General features: G+C 43.7%; 1 long non-coding RNA gene across 2 annotated transcripts in view; it reads right to left on the reverse strand.

Moving 5' to 3' along the window:
• LOC134485553 (uncharacterized) overlaps window positions 1–17,958 on the reverse strand; it is a 135,674-nt gene that overhangs the window by 64,967 nt on the left and 52,749 nt on the right. The window contains exons 3-4 of one of the 2 annotated variants that reach the window (XR_010063671.1): window positions 17,577–17,883; window positions 3,374–3,605 (exon numbers count right to left, since the gene is read on the reverse strand). This is a non-coding gene — a long non-coding RNA (uncharacterized LOC134485553). The remainder of the gene's footprint in view (window positions 1–3,373; window positions 3,606–17,576; window positions 17,884–17,958) is intronic. The other variant, XR_010063670.1, reaches the window with a different exon arrangement.

A 17,958-nucleotide genomic window follows, 5' to 3' on the forward strand; every position in this document is an offset into this window, starting at 1 on the left:
AGTGTATTCATGATACTCTGCTGTACAGGCTGGATTCTGCTACCCTGATGCAGACCTGAGAAGAGATTGCCTCAATCACACAGGCCTGAAGGCAAGTCTGGGGGAGGGGCGTCTTCTTGGTTAATGATTGGTGGGAGGAAGAGCAGTTCACTATGGGTGATACCACCCTAGGGTACCATCTCTGGTTGTGTAAGAAATCAGGCTGAGTAAGACAGAGGAACCAAGCCAATAATAATGTTCCTCCATGGCTTCTGCTCCAGTTCCTGCCTCTTTCTAGGTTCCTGTCTTGCTTTAGTTCCTGCCTTGGCTCCCCTAATGCACTGTGTGACCCAGGACAGTAAACCAAATAAACCCTCTCCTCCCCAATCAGGTCAGTGTTCGTCCCTTCTGTGATTTGTTATATTCAGTTGCTAAGGTTTCTTTTCATTTTTTGAGACACACTCTCATGTAGCTGATGATAACCTTGAGCTTCTATTCCTCCTGCCTGCACCTCCCAAACACTGGGATACCAGGTGTGATACTAAACCCTGTTTGTGTGGCACCAAGGTCAAAACTCTGGTCTTTGTGTCCTCAAGGCAATGTTCTACCAGCAGAGCTTCAACTCTTGCCCTCAGTTGGTGCATATAGAAATTAGGGTTGCAAATAAAACACACCACAGAAGACAAAACTCCAGGCTGAAAAAATGACTTAGCAGGGAAAGCCACTTACCTACAAGAGCTTAGAGCTATAACCAGAATCCACGTGGTGGGGGAGAGCACAAACTCTGACAAACTGGATTCCGACCCAGACACCTCCCCACCAGCTGCCTCCAATCCCCAACTCCCACACAGTAATGTAATTTTAAAAACTGAAACCAATCAGTAAGAAGAGACCCTGGAGCCCCAGCCCATCCCACAGCAGGGTATTGCAGCTGGGAAACCTCTTGAGTTTGGAAGTGGACAGCTTCAAAGCTTCAAAGAGTAAGAAAATACAAAACATGCAAGAGTGGAGCAAAATAAATGCCTTCTAATGAGACATAAATCAATATCCTGGCATTTGCCACATCGCCTGGTGGGAATCTAAACAGTTAATTTACCCTCCACACTGAGGTCGTTTATGAATGCTCACAGATTGAATTTGTCTCCTAGAAAGAAAAACTGTATCACAAAACAGAACAGACATGCTGGCCTGCCTGTGACTAATCCCTTCCCAGGAACTACTCTCTTCCCTACCTGAATATGCATACGTTTCAGAAGAGGCCTGCAAACATGAATAATGTATGACCTCTGTTGGAGGAAGAGATTCCAGGACTAGGAAAATGTTCTTCTCCTTGGAGGGGCACAGCAAAGCATCCAGAGGGAGCTAGGACCATGATCCTGAGCTACTTTAGTTTACAAATGTTGTCCTCTGGGCATGTGTGATGCAATGTTTCAACCCTTAAGACAATGATACTGACAGGAAAAGAAGCCTAAGAGACAGTGTTAAGTATGGAAACACTGAATGGGAGGCAAAGCCCACGCTGAAAGGGGAGGTAGCAGAGTTGTCACTCAGAGTAGTCGTAGGATAATTCTGACTTGCATTTTATGTTATTCCATTGTCTGTAGTTTGTCTCATTTTATTAAGGGTGAGGCACACCAAATCTGTCAATCACTCTGGTCATGTCTCACGCTGCTCCTTGCTGGCGCACGCCTGTGTCTTAAAAATTGTAGTATTTCAAGCACTCAGCCCTCCTTCCAAGAGGCTCTAGGTACAACCTGGGCAGAAAGAGTCTTTAAGCTAGAAGGTAAGAGGTTAGAGGAGAAAGGATAGAGGCCAACTGCTAAGTCTGTTCTAGAGTCTACACTACAGAGCAGGTGAGATGGAAACCAAGACTCAGTACGGATCACAGAACAGGAGGGCACACTTGTATGTAGAGCCCTTGGAAATAGGGCTGAGTGCTTGAAATACTATGATTTTTAAAGGCAGAGCACCTGGACACCAACAGCATCTGGGAAGGACCAAGATTCACAGAGTATTAGAATGAGAATTGGTACCTGCATAGCCATAAGAAGCCGTGCGTGTACATGTGTGTGCCCGTGTGTCTGTGCCTGTGTGTGTATGTGTGCAAAAAGCATGTGAGGAGAAAGTTGTGTTTCCCTACTAGAGCCATAAAGGCCTTCATACACCTGCTCACACACACATGCATGCACATGCACGCACGTGCAAGCGCGCTTGCACACACACACACACACACACACACACACACACACCACACACAAGACACTATCATCCATTCACTCTGGTTCTTCATTGCCTCCTTTGATGCTTTCCAGAAATATCAAAATTGCAGGAGAGGGGCAGAGTGAGTGTAACCGGAGTGACTGATAAAATGAACCAAAATACAAACAACCAGGTAACGTGAAATCCAAGTAAGAAACACCCTATCTACTCTGCATAAGAGATCACCCCTGTATCCATACTTCAGAGATGTATTGACTATGGCTCGGCCATTTACTTCTGACATAAGCACCTTTCATAATTTCGGTAAGACTATTGGTAAAACTGGGAAGATAGTTATACTTACCACCTATAAGTTGAGAAAGTTTTAATTAAGATAATATCTGCAAGGGTTTTATCACAATGCTCTGCAGATAAAGTGATCGGCAAATTTTTCCTCTTTCACTCTATCTGCCCATGATCTAGTTTGACTGAGAAGCAACTATGGGAAGCCACAACATAACTACTGTGGGCTAAGCTAGTATTGCAAAATACAAAGACAAAAGAGCCCACCTGAAGTCAATAGTCTCTTAGGAGCGCCAACTGGACAGACACCTGCGGAATAACCTATTGCAGCACTAGCAGAATAACCCACTGGGGAGACTAAGAAATGGATTTGTCTCTGGCAATGCTGTGGGTAAACCAGTCAGCATGATTTCTGGTGATGGTGCCAAAAGAAACCTGAGACGAATAAAAGCCTCATCTACCTCCGCCCCATTATACTACTCATAATTTAATCCTTAACAATACCTGTTTGAAAGACTGAATCATGATGCCTCCTCTCCAGAAATCATTAACCTGAAAAGCGCCCACTGAGGCAGTTAGTTATGACTGGATATTTTTATGTAGCCCCAAGAACAATGTTTTTCACAGCAAGCCCCAGTAGTTCTGCAAAAACATATAATCACTGCTGGTTCTGGTTTCTATGCCTGACAGATAGTGCAGGAAAAAGAAAGAATCTTTTAAATATTGGACAGCCTGAAGCTCCAGAGGTCCAGCTTAGCTCTTGGTTTTCAACCAGCGCCTTTCTTAGAAGCCACCAGAGGTTATTATCAAATGGTTTCTGGCCACTAGAGATAGTGTCCCTCCTAAATGTCCTTCCAGTGCATAGCACAGTCACACACTCCACATTACTCACTGGTAGAGATTCTTCACCGACTGCTCACTGTTAGTCAGGCTGAAATACAGGGCTTTTCTCTTCACATCATCTGCTTCCCCTTGGCAGAATCCCACCTTAGCAGGAAGCTGCGGCTGGACACTGTAGGATTCTTTGGGGTGAGTTCCAAAAACTGAAGACCATTGGGAGGATAGAGAAAGAGGGCATAGGAATCACATTCATCGGATGCCAGAACGGCCTGGAAAGTGTTCAGCTGTGGACAAAAAGGAATTGCAGACACCCATAAACAAAGAAATAAACAAAAGAAGAAAATCAGAACACAGGTAAGGTGTTCCAACAAGGGGGCGGAGACCAGATCCTTTTTAGGATTTCCCCATGTTCGTTTTGAACATAATCGCCTTTAGAATTCCGTCTTCAAATTACAAATATAATTTTGTAAACCATGTGTTTTTTTTAATCTTTTCTACCAATGTAGATCAATAGTTACATAATGCATAAATGAAACACTGGTTTAAAATCTTTAGGATTGCAGGGAAGAGGATGAAGAAGCACTAACTAACACCAAGGATATTTGAAAAAGCCATATGAAGGGCCAGAGAGACGGACAGTTAAGGGCACAAGCTGCTCTTCCAGAGGTCCTGGGTTCAATTCCCAGCACCTACTCGCCCATGGTAACTCACCCCTGCTTGTAACTTCAGTTGCAGGACTTCTGACTGCCTCACACAGACATACAAGTAGGTAAAACGTCCATGAACATTAAAATACAAAAGCCATATGAAAAGCTACTTGCCAACTTACAATGAATGTTACAAGGTGGATAATTCTCCTTCCATTGGCTACAAGTTCTCAAAAAGTCCAGAGCTAGATGTAGGACACCTTGCTCTCAACTTGTTGGTCGAGGATGTCACAGAGATGATACCAGAGTTGTCAATTCTCATTGCTCAGGGCTACCCATCAGAATGTGATGGTAAGATCCTATAGCTGATGACACCACACAAGTAGGTCAAAGAACTTGAAGACATCACACAGACCTGCCTGCACAGTACTTAGCAGGAAGCTTCCACCCCTGCTAGCTTTATGATGCTAGAAGTTGCTATGCAGACTATTCTCACTCCACTGTGACTACTCAGGGCTACATAACAAAAGCCCTGGCAAGATGTACTCATGGGTGCTCCATAAATGGCAGGAATGCATTGAGGATCACCAATTATTTTCTGGGTGGATTCAAGGTCTGCACTACAAGAGGAAACTTTTGCCTGGCATTGTAAATCTGGTCAGGAAACCATGGCAGAGAGGCTCATAAGCCGTGGGAGTGAACCATAACTACTATTTTCTTAAATGGATATATAGTATCAAACTATACCAGTTACAAGCTCAAAGATTAACACAGCTCTCGGTGGTCATTGGGGGAGCATCTTTATACAGTTGATGGTAGTTAATACACATTCGTAACTAGTCCGAGTATTGAGAATGAACTCTCTGTGGAGAGCTCAGCCACAGAAGCTCCCACCGTATCAAGTTACCTCAAGACTCAGGGAATATTGGAAAGAAAAGAGCCAAAGAGTTGGAAAGAGTTTAAGAGCCAAAGGTCGGAAGGAGTTGGATCAAAACAATGACATGTTCTCATGATATGGTCGTTGAACTTACAAACTCAGTGCAGTTGGTGTCCAGCAGAAGAGCAAACCAGTCAACATTCCCGCACGGATGTGGTAGGGCACTGAAGCCCCTGCCTGCAGCTGAGAAGATTCTGTCACTTGAGAACTGCTAGGGGAGGGTTTTCTTTAGGGGTATGGTCCCTAGTGAGTGGCCCCTCACTCATGAGTAGGCTTCTCTGTATTCAAGGGATTATTCAAGTGGATATACTGAAATATACTGTATCAATGTATGAAATTCTCAACAAATAACATTATAACAGTGTATTTAAAAGTGGTAAGGTTGTAAACTTCTCCAGTCCAAACTCTTTGAGAGTTCTGGACAAGGACCAAAATTGACTTGCTCATTCCTATACCCTCAGTTTTTATTTTGTGTCTGAACGGCTTTCACATCCATATATCATATTAGCATCCATGCATACACCCACCCATGCATCCAGCAAGCCATGTATCCATCTATCCATCCATGCATCCAACATCCATACATCCATCCATCTTTGCATCCATCCAGCATGCATTCAGCAAGCCATGCATCCATCCATCCATCTATGCATCCATCCATCTATGCATGCATCCATCCATCCATCTATGCATCCATCCAGCATGCATCTATCCATCCATCTATGCATCCATGCAGCATGCATCCAGCCAGTCAGCAATGCATCCATCCATGAATCCAACATCCGTGCATCCAGCAAGACATGCATCCATCCATCTATGCATTCACCCATTGCCTACTGCAGGCAACACTCAGTAAGGAAGCAGCTGATCAAAAGGCATCCTTACTGATTTCACAGCCAAACTCCCTTTCCTTTTCAATCTCTTTACAACCCGAGTTATCTTGTCACATTGCAGATGAAGAAAGAGACCCAAGGGCTTGCTTAAGGTCGGGCAATGATTAATGGTGGAAGCCAGCCAGACCCAACAGCTCATCCCCTGCAATAGACAGTCATCTGAACTCTACCAAACAAGCCATTCCAGGACACCTGCTCTGACCCAATCTCCCTTCCCAGGCTCAGCTCCACTAAGCCCTCTACACAGTGTTTAAGGGTCCCCACTCCTACTAAGTGCTTTGATGCTGTGTCCATATTTCCCTGCCCCAAGAAAATCCTTACCAGCAAGCACTGCCTCCTGTGATTCCCTGCGGAACCCCTTCCATCCTTCAGCACCCACTATGTTGGTTTTCCAGTATGTATTTGGCTCCTGTTGGTTGTCTGGTTTGGCTTTGGCCTCCACTCACTAACCCATCTGAATATTAATTCATCGGGGTTGGCTACCCACTAAACCACATTATGTTTGATGCTGCAGTCAGGACAGAGCCAAAAAACTAGGCCCCAAGAGCCTGAATTATAGGAGAGAGAAACAGCCTGGACTGGAATTTTAGGAGAGTGACTGGGGACAGACATGGTGGCAGAGGCCACAGAAAAAGGAGAGTGTCCAAGACATCAGAGTTGGGTAGGGTAGCATCACAGTGGCAGCCAATGAATGAAGAGAAACACTGTGGGAGCCAAAGCAGACCTAGATGAGAGTTGGAGTCTGAATTAACACCAGGGTGACAGTGCAATTACTCCCTGATATTTCATTTACTGAGTTTCAAAGGGACCTTTTCTGCCATTACCACCATCTTCCACCAAAGAATTAGTTAAGGGATGCTCCACTGTCTTAGACTCTGTAGTTGGCTTCTCTCACTAGATCAAATATGCTTTACAATTTAATAGGGAGCTGGGGAGACATTTCTCTTACGAATACTCGCTTTATAAAGAAGGTTGTTGACAAGAAGAAAAAGAAATCACTTATTGGTATCATTACCTCTTCATTTTGCTAAACAAGAAAAACTGACACAGCAAGAACCTCAAAACTGAATACAAGGAACGAATGTGGCCTTGTGTTTTTTTCTGCCTTGTTCTAGAACATCTCAAATGTTACTTTTACCTTTCTGACACGTAATGCTAAAGTACAGCTTTGAGGTTTGGGTAATAAGACAAAGAAATGCAGATATTAATATGGTTTCAAGAAAAAAAAAACTCTGTAGCTCCTCTGTATTATCTAAATGGAAGAGTCTGCTTACCTTCCTTGTTTTTCAAAAAAAAAGTTCATGAATTCAGTCCCCACATTCTACATTTGTTGCAGCTGTAGTCCTCAAGTATGTCATCTGCGGGGCTTGACCCTCCCCAGAAAGGTCAAAACCTCTAAGTTTCCAACTCAGGAACATGAAGAACATGCGTCATCCATCATCAGTCAGGGTAGGGCCAGAGGCTGCCAAAGCTTTATTTCAGTCACAACAAAGTTCAAGTAGGAGATAAAAAGCCGAACTAATAATCTCATCCTTAAATAACCAACTGTGGAAGCTCCTGGTATGGTGGCGACAATCAACTTCACAAGATAAGGGAGAACCAAGGCTCTAAATATAGAGAAATTCTATATGATAAGGGATGTCAGGATAGCTAAAGCTATCCTCAACCATAAAAGGACTTCAGGGGGAATCACTATCCCTGAACTCAAGCAGTATTACAGAGCAATAGTGATAAAAACTGCATGGTATTGGTACAGGGACAGACAGATAGACCAATGGAATAGAATTGAAGACCCAGAAATGAACCCACACACCTATGGTCACTTGATTTTTGACAAAGGAGCCAAAACCATCCAATGGAAAAAAGATAGCATTTTCAGCAAATGGTGCTGGTTCAACTGGAGGGCAACATGTAGAAGAATGCAGATCGATCCATGCTTATCACCCTGTACAAAGCTTAAGTCCAAGTGGATCAAGGACCTCCACATCAAACCAGACACACTCAAACTAATAGAAGAAAAACTAGGGAAACATCTGGAACACATGGGCACTGGAAAAAATTTCCTGAACAAAACACCAATGGCTTATGCTCTAAGATCAAGAATCGACAAATGGGATCTCATAAAACTGCAAAGCTTCTGTAAGGCAAAGGACACTGTGGTTAGGACAAAACGGCAACCAACAGATTGGGAAAAGATCTTTACCAATCCTACAACAGATAGAGGCCTTATATCCAAAATATACAAAGAACTCAAGAAGTTAGACCGCAGGGAAACAAATAACCCTATTAAAAAATGGGGTTCAGAGCTAAACAAAGAATTCACAGCTGAGGAATGCCGAATGGCTGAGAAACACCTAAAGAAATGTTCAACATCTTTAGTCATAAGGGAAATGCAAATCAAAACAACCCTGAGATTTCACCTCACACCAGTGAGAATGGCTAAGATCAAAAACTCAGGTGACAGCAGATGCTGGCGAGGATGTGGAGAAAGAGGAACACTCCTCCATTGTTGGTGGGATTGCAGACTGGTAAAACCATTCTGGAAATCAGTCTGGAGGTTCCTCAGAAAATTGGACATTGAACTGCCTGAGGATCCAGCTATACCTCTCTTGGGCATATACCCAAAAGATGCCTCAACATATAAAAGAGACACGTGCTCCACTATGTTCATCGCAGCCTTATTTATAATAGCCAGAAAATGGAAAGAACCCAGATGCCCTTCAACAGAGGAATGGATACAGAAAATGTGGTACATCTACACAATGGAATATTACTCAGCTATCAAAAACAACGAGTTTATGAAATTCGTAGGCAAATGGTTGGAACTGGAAAATATCATCCTGAGTGAGCTAACCCAATCACAGAAAGACATACATGGTATGCACTCATTGATAAGTGGCTATTAGCCCAAATGCTTGAATTACCCTAGATCCCTAGAACAAACGAAACTCAAGACGGATGATCAAAATGTGAATGCTTCACTCCTTCTTTAAATGAGGAAAAAGAATACCCTTGGCAGGGAAGGGAGAGGCAAAGATTAAAACAGAGACTTAAGGAACACCCATTTAGAGCCTGCCCCACATGTGGCCCATACATATACAGCCACCCAATTAGACAAGATGGATGAAGCAAAGAAGTGCAGACCGACAGGAGCCGGATGTAGATCGCTCCTGAGAGACACAGCCAGAATACAGCAAATACAGAGGCGAATGCCAGCAGCAAACCACTGAATTGAGAATAGGTCCCCTATTGAAGGAATCAGAGAAAGAACTGGAAGAGCTTGAAGGGGCTCGAGACCCCAAAAGTACAACAATGTCAAGCAACCAGAGCTTCCAGGGACTAAGCCACTACCTAAAGACTATACATGGACTGACCCTGGACTCTGACCCCATAGGTAGCAATGAATATCCTAGTAAGAGCACCAGTGGAAGGGGAAGCCCTGGGTCCTGCTAAGACTGAACCCCCAGTGAACTAGTCTATGGGGGGAGGGCGGCAATGGGGGGAGGGTTGGGAGGGGAACACCCATAAGGAAGGGGAGGGGGGAGGGGGAAACCGGGAAAGGGAATAACACTCGAAATGTATATAAGAAATACTCAAGTTAATTAAAAAAAAAAAAAAAGGGATGTCTGCATGTGGAGATCAGAAGGCAGTGGGGAGGAGGTCTGGGGAGAAGTGAGGAGGCTGTGATGGGAGAGCCTGACTTTTAACCTGGAGATCTGCACATGTAGTGCCTTATTTGCTCTATGTCTTTTCTGTGTCACCTTTTGGCGAAGCACTCACTTCAGATGGCGAGTTTTTAATTTCCTCATCCCCACTAAAAGAGGCAAATAACAGGGGAGAAAACAACAAAACTTCCTTTTAATATAGTTTATGATCCCAAAGTACATTCCGGAAGAGTTGAGCTGCTTGAAATCTGCCACACATGAACCCCTTGTCAGGGCTACAGAATTCCACACAGAATCACTAAGAGGCAACTTCATAGGCCCTGAAGAGCCTCTCCTTAGAGATCCCCTCTGTCTGACTCTTTTCCAAAGGGAAAGGGCCTCACATTCCCAGAGACAAGTTTCCCAAGAGTCCTCCACACTGGTTCTGAAGGTAAGCCCTCAGTTGCACTGCCAAAACCTGTACAGGAGTCATGACCTCCCAACCTCCCCAAAGAGAAAGAGAGAGTGCCAGCTAGGAGAGGAGCTCTCCACAGGTTGGGGAGCAGTACAAAGAGGATCAGGTCAGTGTTGCCCAGCTGCAAGGTCTCCAGTTTCCTGTTCAGACAGAAAACCAGAAGGCTTCTCAAACATACCATCCAACAAGGGTAAAACATCAACCAGCAGAATGACATCTTTACAACAAGGGATTTGACTATTCAGCCTTACCAAAATGATAACAAAATAAGAAATGAGGTGATTCCTTCCTGGGGGGACAAAGTTCAATCCTCAGTCTTCCTTAAGGATACATTCTCTGAAAGTGTAAGGCCACTGATTCTGGCCTCCGATGTTTGGTTGTATGTTACTTTTTCCCCATTCCCATGGGGACACTGATGTACTTGGGGTATTCCAAATTCACCCCTGTACTGCAGAGTTAAGAGAATGCCTAATGCTTTCACGATGGCATAGTGTATCCTCCTTCATATGTAGTATTCAAGGACACTTAAGCAGTTTTCTTCAACCCATTTTCGTATATCTAGTTATTCTCTATCCTCTCTGTCTTCACTGACATGTGGTGAATTACACACATACTGTTCCTGTGGACTCTAGCTCCATAAATTAAAAGCTCCAGCTAAATCCAAAGTTCTTGATCAACAACTGTCACCTCTGCACCAACTCAACACACACCATTCCATGTTAAAGCATCCAGGGACCAGCTGTGATGCATACTATTAGCTGTCAATCTGATGCTATCTATAACCATCCAGGAAACAGTCACCAGGCATGTCTCTGATAAAGTATCTTGATTAGATTAATTAAGGAGGGAAGACCCACCCTAAATATAGACACCACCATTCCCTGGGCTCAGGCTTGCACTGCATACAAAGAAGAAAGAAAGCTTAGAAACAACACCCATCTTTCTCTGCTTCCTGGCTACAGATACAATGTTTCCATCCTTTTCTGAAGCAACTTCCAAGCTGCCATCCCTCTCCCAGGATGCAGCCCAGACTAGGGCCAGCTCTCCTACCACTGACACTCAGTTTCCATTCCTGTGGTCCTTCCAACCCAAAGGAAATTCCTCATCAACAAAAACCTTCGACATACTATCTAACTCAGTTCTAGATAACACCCTCCTCCCCAGTGAGAACACAACAGCCTTTCCCTGACACCAAAAATACACAGAGCAACAATGACGACGAAGACAACAACAACAACAACCCTAACAACAGCAACAACAACAAAAAACGGTACCCATCATTACTCAGATCTTCCGGCCATAACTGTCGGCGCCAGCACCGACATGGTACCGAGAATCAGGCGAAAGCCTGTGGGATGAAAGAAGCACACACACACAGGTTATTCGTGTCAAGCCAGAAGAGGAAGAGAGCTTCTGGTTTCTTTATTGACCAAACTATATATCCAAAGAACACCACTTAGCAGGTATCTGTCAAGCACAGTGGGGAACCCTGGCTGAGACTTCCTTAACAAAGGACCGACTATGTGGTCTGAATAAATTAGGGAAATAACCAGGAAGGCCAGCCTAATTCTGACTCAGGTGAGAAGTACCTGGCCAGACTGTTCCCAGTTGGGGACAAAAGGCTTCCACATGCAAGGGCAGGGCTCAGCAGGGGTCAAACCTTGTTGGAGACCCAGAAGGGTCTTGTTCAGGCTGACAACATTCTGTGAATGTGAAGTTCTTGTGCCACACAGTGACAAAGCACCCAGGCCCAAATCCAATACAGCTCCCACACATAACCTCTTTGCTCTATGAAGTGACAGTTTAAGAAATCTCAGATTAACTAAATGTACATTTGTTCATTTTAGTAATGCAGTTGCACCATGCCATTCTTGCATGCCAGGTAGAACACTCTGTCACACCCAAAGTGAACATCCTGGAGGGAATGAAGAGAGCAGAAATATTTCACACTGTAAAGATATTATTCCTCTGATATCATTTCCAGTGACTAATATTAATATTACTATAACAGATGTAAGAAAACTATGTAGAGATCACAGAATCTTCCAGGCAAAGGAGATTGGTATGTGCCAAAATCTACCTCAAAAATAAAATAAAATCTATCAAAGCAAGAGTTCAATCCCAGGGTCTTCAAAGTATTCAGAAGAGCCTTCCACAGGAGTAATTGAAAACACATCTTGTGCTCAAAACCTCATCGAATGGAACAAGTCCTGAGGCCCATTCAGCCTATGGCAATATATGAAGAACAATATGGATGTTTGGAAAAGTTAAAAAACAAGAAAGCTACAGAATTTTCCCCACCAAATTCCCCTACAAAAAGATAAGAAAAGCAAAGGGGGAAAAACCCAAAACAGTAATTTGGAAAACCCTCCATTTAAAAAGTACTTATAAAGAGGTCCAGAGAAGTCTCGAAAGGTAAATAAATCCCTTGCCTTGAAATCCGAGTTCAGTTTCAGGAACCCATGTAAAAGGAGAGAACTGGTAATGGGAGGATCTCCTTCCAATCTCTGCATGTGCACCCTGCTACGTGCACACATAAATCATACAAAAACACATACCATATATGTCCTACACACATACCATACACACACCCCACATAAATATCATGCACACACAAGTGGCCTCAATGCAGTATTCACATACCATACAAACACCACATACTCACACACAACATGCACACACCATATGCATATAAACACACCATACAGACACACACAAGCACACACATCATGCACATACACACATCATACACACATACCATACACAGACACACACATCACACACAAACACATACAAACACACACATGATGCGCAAATACAGACATACATACACATCATGAACATGCAGACACACAATTTCATATACAGCATAAACATAGATTATTTACATACACACACACCATACATAGACATACATATTCACATGTAGCATGTAAACATATACGTACACATACATGCACACACAGAGAGAGAATAAAATGAAATAAAGCAACCAAGTCCTTACATAAAGGAGTTCTACCACAAGATAGTTACATGGCAGGAACAACACATGGCCTTGGTTAATTCTCATGACAACCCTAAAAAGTCAGCACTACCATGTCAATCTACAGCTTAGAAAATGAAGACCGAGGGCTTGTATCTTCCAAGACCACTGCTGCAAGTGTTTTCTGCCTTGTTCCTGACTTCACAAGTACCTGGAAGGTGTAATGAAAGAATTACTGTGCCTATGGGTGTTGCTCATTCATGAAGGACTTACTTAGCTAACCTTCATGAGGACTTGTGTTCAAGTCCCAGAACTGCAAAATTGAAGGAAGAGCTGGGAATATGGTTCAGTGTGAGGAGTGGCTATTCAAGCATAAGCACCTGAGTTTGATCCCTAGAATGAATACACACTGAACAAAAACAGTCATGGTGTCTGTCAGTCCCAGATGTGTAGTCCCATAAGAAGGAAGGCAACTCCGAGAGCCTCTCACCCAGCAATCAATCCTGGCTTAGCTGCTGAGTACTGGGTCAGGGGGAGGTGTGCCTGGAAATGATTTGAAAGGGAGCTGGATAGAGTGCTCAGCAGGTTAAAGGCACTTACCTCAGAAGCCTGATGACCAGAGCTCAATTCCTAGACCCCATCAAGGGGGATTAGCAGAGAGCTGACTCTGAATTTGTGTTCTGACTACCACAGTGTCAAAGCATGCACACGTAGGCAGAACAAATAAATAATTTTTGAAAGGTGGATAGTGCCTAAGGAATGACCCTCAAAGTTCTTCTCTAGTCTGCACACACATGCATCTCCACACAATTGTGAGCCATGCATGAATGTCTGTGTGTGCCTGCACATGCTCACACATGCGCAGGCACACACAGAGACACAGGTACCGCATGCATGGACACCAAAAGGAAACTGTCAAAGACTGTTTCTAATGAAATGTTGCTACTGAAATGAGAATCCTAAGTAGTAAACTCATCTCTCTGGGGCTGTAACCTTCATGTCAAATAAACACTAAAACACTTGGGACCCACCGCAGCCTCAAGACCCCGGAGCCTCAGTGCAAATGCTTCTTGCTCTAATTTTTGTTTGTTTGTTTGTTTGTTTTTCTGTTGCAAGTGGCTAGCTAATTCAGCTGAATTTTCCTTGGGAGCAGCAGAACAGTAATTTCATCGTGAGGTTATCATCAGAAGCATCCTTCACAGCAACTTCACTCCAGTTCACACTTCCTCTGAATATGGCTCCAAGAACTGTCCCAGCACCAAAGCCACAATGAACACTAAAACACTAACCTTATTTATTAGATGTCTTCAGAAAAAGCACAGCGATTTTTACTGTAACTACTCATATGATTCGTGTACAGAAAATGGATCTTGCATGAAAAGTGTAAGAAAGGGGAAAAGTATGTCTTCTAAGGTGACTTTGCCTCACTTAAGGCAGATTTGGAAATTATTTTCTCTTCTGTGATATAAATAGTTATTACTGTACTTATCCTGTGGGACTGTGTCGAGAAGACAGTATAAAACACTCCTGCAAGAAGGTAAGGAGAGGGGGGCAGAGGGATGGCTCCCTGGTTGAGATCATTGGCTCTTCTTCCAGAGGACCCATGTTCATTTCCCAGCACTCACATGACAGCTCACAACTGCAGGTACTCGGGTCCAGGGTATTCCATGGGCACTGCATGCAACCGTGTGTAGGCATATGACCCATGTGCGTAAACACAATTTTAAAAATTTAAAGAGAAGTCTGATGGTGTGAACAAACAGACTATTTAACAGTTGTCTAAGTAGTTTGCCCTTCGACCCTTACTAACTAAGGTCACCAGAAAGACTGTGGCTCAGCTAGTAGAGTGCCTGGTCAGCCTGCACTCTCGGTTCAGTTCCCATCAAATGGGTAGGGTGTGATGCTGCACACCCACTATCTCAGCACAGGTCAGTCAGGTCAAAAGGATCAGAGATTCAAGATCATCCTCCATTATGAGGTTTGAGGCCAACCTGAGATGCATGGGGGGTGGGGGGGATCAAAAGCAAAACAAAAGGAACAACATAAACGTCAGACTCCCCACTTCAAATTGTTCAAGGCTGCCTACTTCCAGGAACCAATTGCAGTCCTCAGAGGGGACAATGTCTCTACCCTTGAGTGCTCCTGCATCAGATCCCAGAACCCTGCTCTTCTGAAAGACACTGTGCCTGCCATGCCCCTAGTACATTAAACTCCAGCACACAGGCTGATACATGCTCTGCCTTCTATCCTGGAGAAATTGCTTGCTCACTGAAACCTACCCTAATGGAATCCCTGAATCAAGATGGGTTAGGAGGAAGCTCTAGCTGGAGAGTCTACCATATTACCACAACAAAAAATTATCAATAGTGTTCCTACTAAATGTAAGAGAGGCCATTCAGAGTAAGAGCATTCCGCTTAGAGTCTATGTCTATTTCAGTGCCGATATAAGGAAAATGTGTAAAAGTAGTTTCTGAATTAACAAATATCAACTATGTTCAGATAGAGATTATATATGATATATATGACTCTCTGCATATATAACCCTAACCCTAACCCCTTACTCCTAACCCTAAACCCTAGCTCCTAACCCTAACCCTGTGACATAGATTTTTTTTAACATTACAGGAGAAGCTGGGAAGGCAGCACAGCCTATGAAGTGCTTGCTGTGTGTGCATGAAGTCCTGATTTGAATGGCAGCACCCAGATCAAAAGCAGGTCGTGGCAGCACACTTGTAATCTCTGCCCTGGAGAGAAAAACAAGCAGATCCCTAGGGCTCACTGGCCAGCAAGCCTAGCCTAACTGGGGAGCCCCAGGTCCCAGAGAGACCCTGAGTAGAAAGACAAGATGTCTCCCAAGCAAAGACATTTAAAGTTGACCTCTGGTTCACACATGCATATGCACACATGTGCATGCACACCCACACTCTCACTCATAAATTAAAAAGTTTTAAAAAGACTGTAAGAAAATATAAATATTAGAATTGGCGACCTAGTTGCTTGTATTAGAAAAGTTTATTTTTTTCCACTATAAGCTTGTTATACATGATATTAGATAAACGTTTTAAAAAGAATGTATGAATGAATGACTGAGCGAATAAAACTTAACAGTGGGGACTGTCTTCTCTAGCCCTCTAGCTGGCTGGCCTGTGCCAAGGAGGCAGTGTTTGAGTTGAAGGTATTCTGTTGAACTGTAATAGAGATGTCAAACCCAAGGCATTACAAGGCTAGTCAGTAAACAAAACTGGATGTTAACCTGTCAAGTAAGAAACTGAAACTTAAAACAATTTCTCCATCTCTGCTGGTGCAGGTTTTAGGAAAACATGTCTCTTCCTTTAAGTTCACAGAACAAACACAGGAACAACGGGCAAGCTCTTAGGGAAGACATCACTTCTGTAGCTCAGAGGCACTAGGGGAGTTAAAGCAAACACAGATTTGCTCCAGGTCTATGGCATTTTACACCCAGGTGGAATTTCACAAGAGGACTCTGTCTCTACCTACAGGAGGAATGAGGCCATTTACCCTCACCCACCCATACCCGCTTCACATGTTGCCAAGACCAAAGCCAGAGCAGAGTTGGTGTTTTCTCCAGGGAGACTGCAAAGCAGGCTCCTGCAGACAGAAGTATGTAAACTGTTACAAAGGCAATGTGGAGAAAGCTACAAGGAACTTACTAAGAAGTTCATGGCATGCTTGCTCACTCTCCTGTGATGTCAGCTAAGGCTGTGTAGTGTTTTGACACTTTAAAAAGTGTTGGCTTTGAAGAGGTGGCTTAGCACCTAGTAGTCCTTTCAGCATGCTAGCTCAAATCTCTGTATCTATTGTCTGTCAAGCAGTTCACAACTGCCTGTATGTAACAACCCCAGCTTCAGGGGGCCCAAGCCCTCTTCTGGCCCTACCAACAAGCAGACACAGAGAAAGACAAACACACACACACACACACACACACACACACACACACACACACACACACACACGAATAAAATAAAAACCTTATAACGCGTTTTATACTATTGATTATAGTAAAAACGTCACGGGAGCAACATTAATGACCACAAGGAAGGGTGAGATTTTATACGGTTGTAATAAATGTTACAGAAATACACTGACCAGAGCATACTAAACAGCAGAACTAGCAAGTGAAACAATAATATGGGCTCTGTGGACCCACTGTTGTCAACGGCAACAATAGTAAAGAAATAACTAGAAATGTACACACGAACCTAAGGGTTATTTTTGGTTTCTCCAGACAGGGTTTCTCTGTATTTTGTCCTGGAACTCACTTTGTAGACCAGGCTCGCCTAGAACTCACAGAGATCTGTTTGCCTCTCTGACTCTGCAGGGATTGTAGGTGAGTGACACCACACCCAACTCATACAAAAAAAAAAAAAAAAGTTGTTCCTTTATAAATTTCCCAAATTTTTAACTTTTTGATGAATATATCATTAGAAATATTTGTGTACTTATAGGTGATTCCAGAAAAAAGAAAAAAAAAAAAAACCTGTAAAGTGCCTTAAGTTCCCTCAGAGTCTTTGGTATCTGCACCTTAGTCCCTCATTTTACTAAGCGATTTTCATAGTGTTGAGGAGCAGAATCAAGGGAATGCCTCTTAGCCAATGTCTTAGTTTCCTGTTCAAGCCCAACCCTTCTGTTTATTCAGCAGGGTACCCCTCGCTTACCTCTCCAGACCATGCAGCCCCAAGCTTGTCCTCCTCCTAGGCGCCCACTTGCTCCCAGGTGGCCAGGAAGAAGTGGGTAGTGGGGAAGCTGGACCCGGTCAGCGGGAAGCCTGTGCACAGGTAGCAAGCAGCCAGACTCAGCACAGCCCAGGAGGTGTCCTCCATACAGGATCCAGCCACTGCTGTGACTAGAGTGGATGTCAGCCAGGAATGGGGCAATGGCTGGGAAGTCAGTAGGTAAATCATCAATGACATATTAAGTCTCCCTGGGTAAGTCCTGGGTGGAGATGATGCCATTGGTGCCCACCTACAATAAGACCACAGGGCGGTGAAACAGTTCAGCAGGTAAGGGCACTCTGCTGTCAAACCTGATGACTTGAGT

The sequence above is a fragment of the Rattus norvegicus genome, chromosome 2, assembly GCF_036323735.1.
Source record: "Rattus norvegicus strain BN/NHsdMcwi chromosome 2, GRCr8, whole genome shotgun sequence".
NCBI classification, from domain to species: Eukaryota; Metazoa; Chordata; class Mammalia; order Rodentia; family Muridae; genus Rattus; species Rattus norvegicus.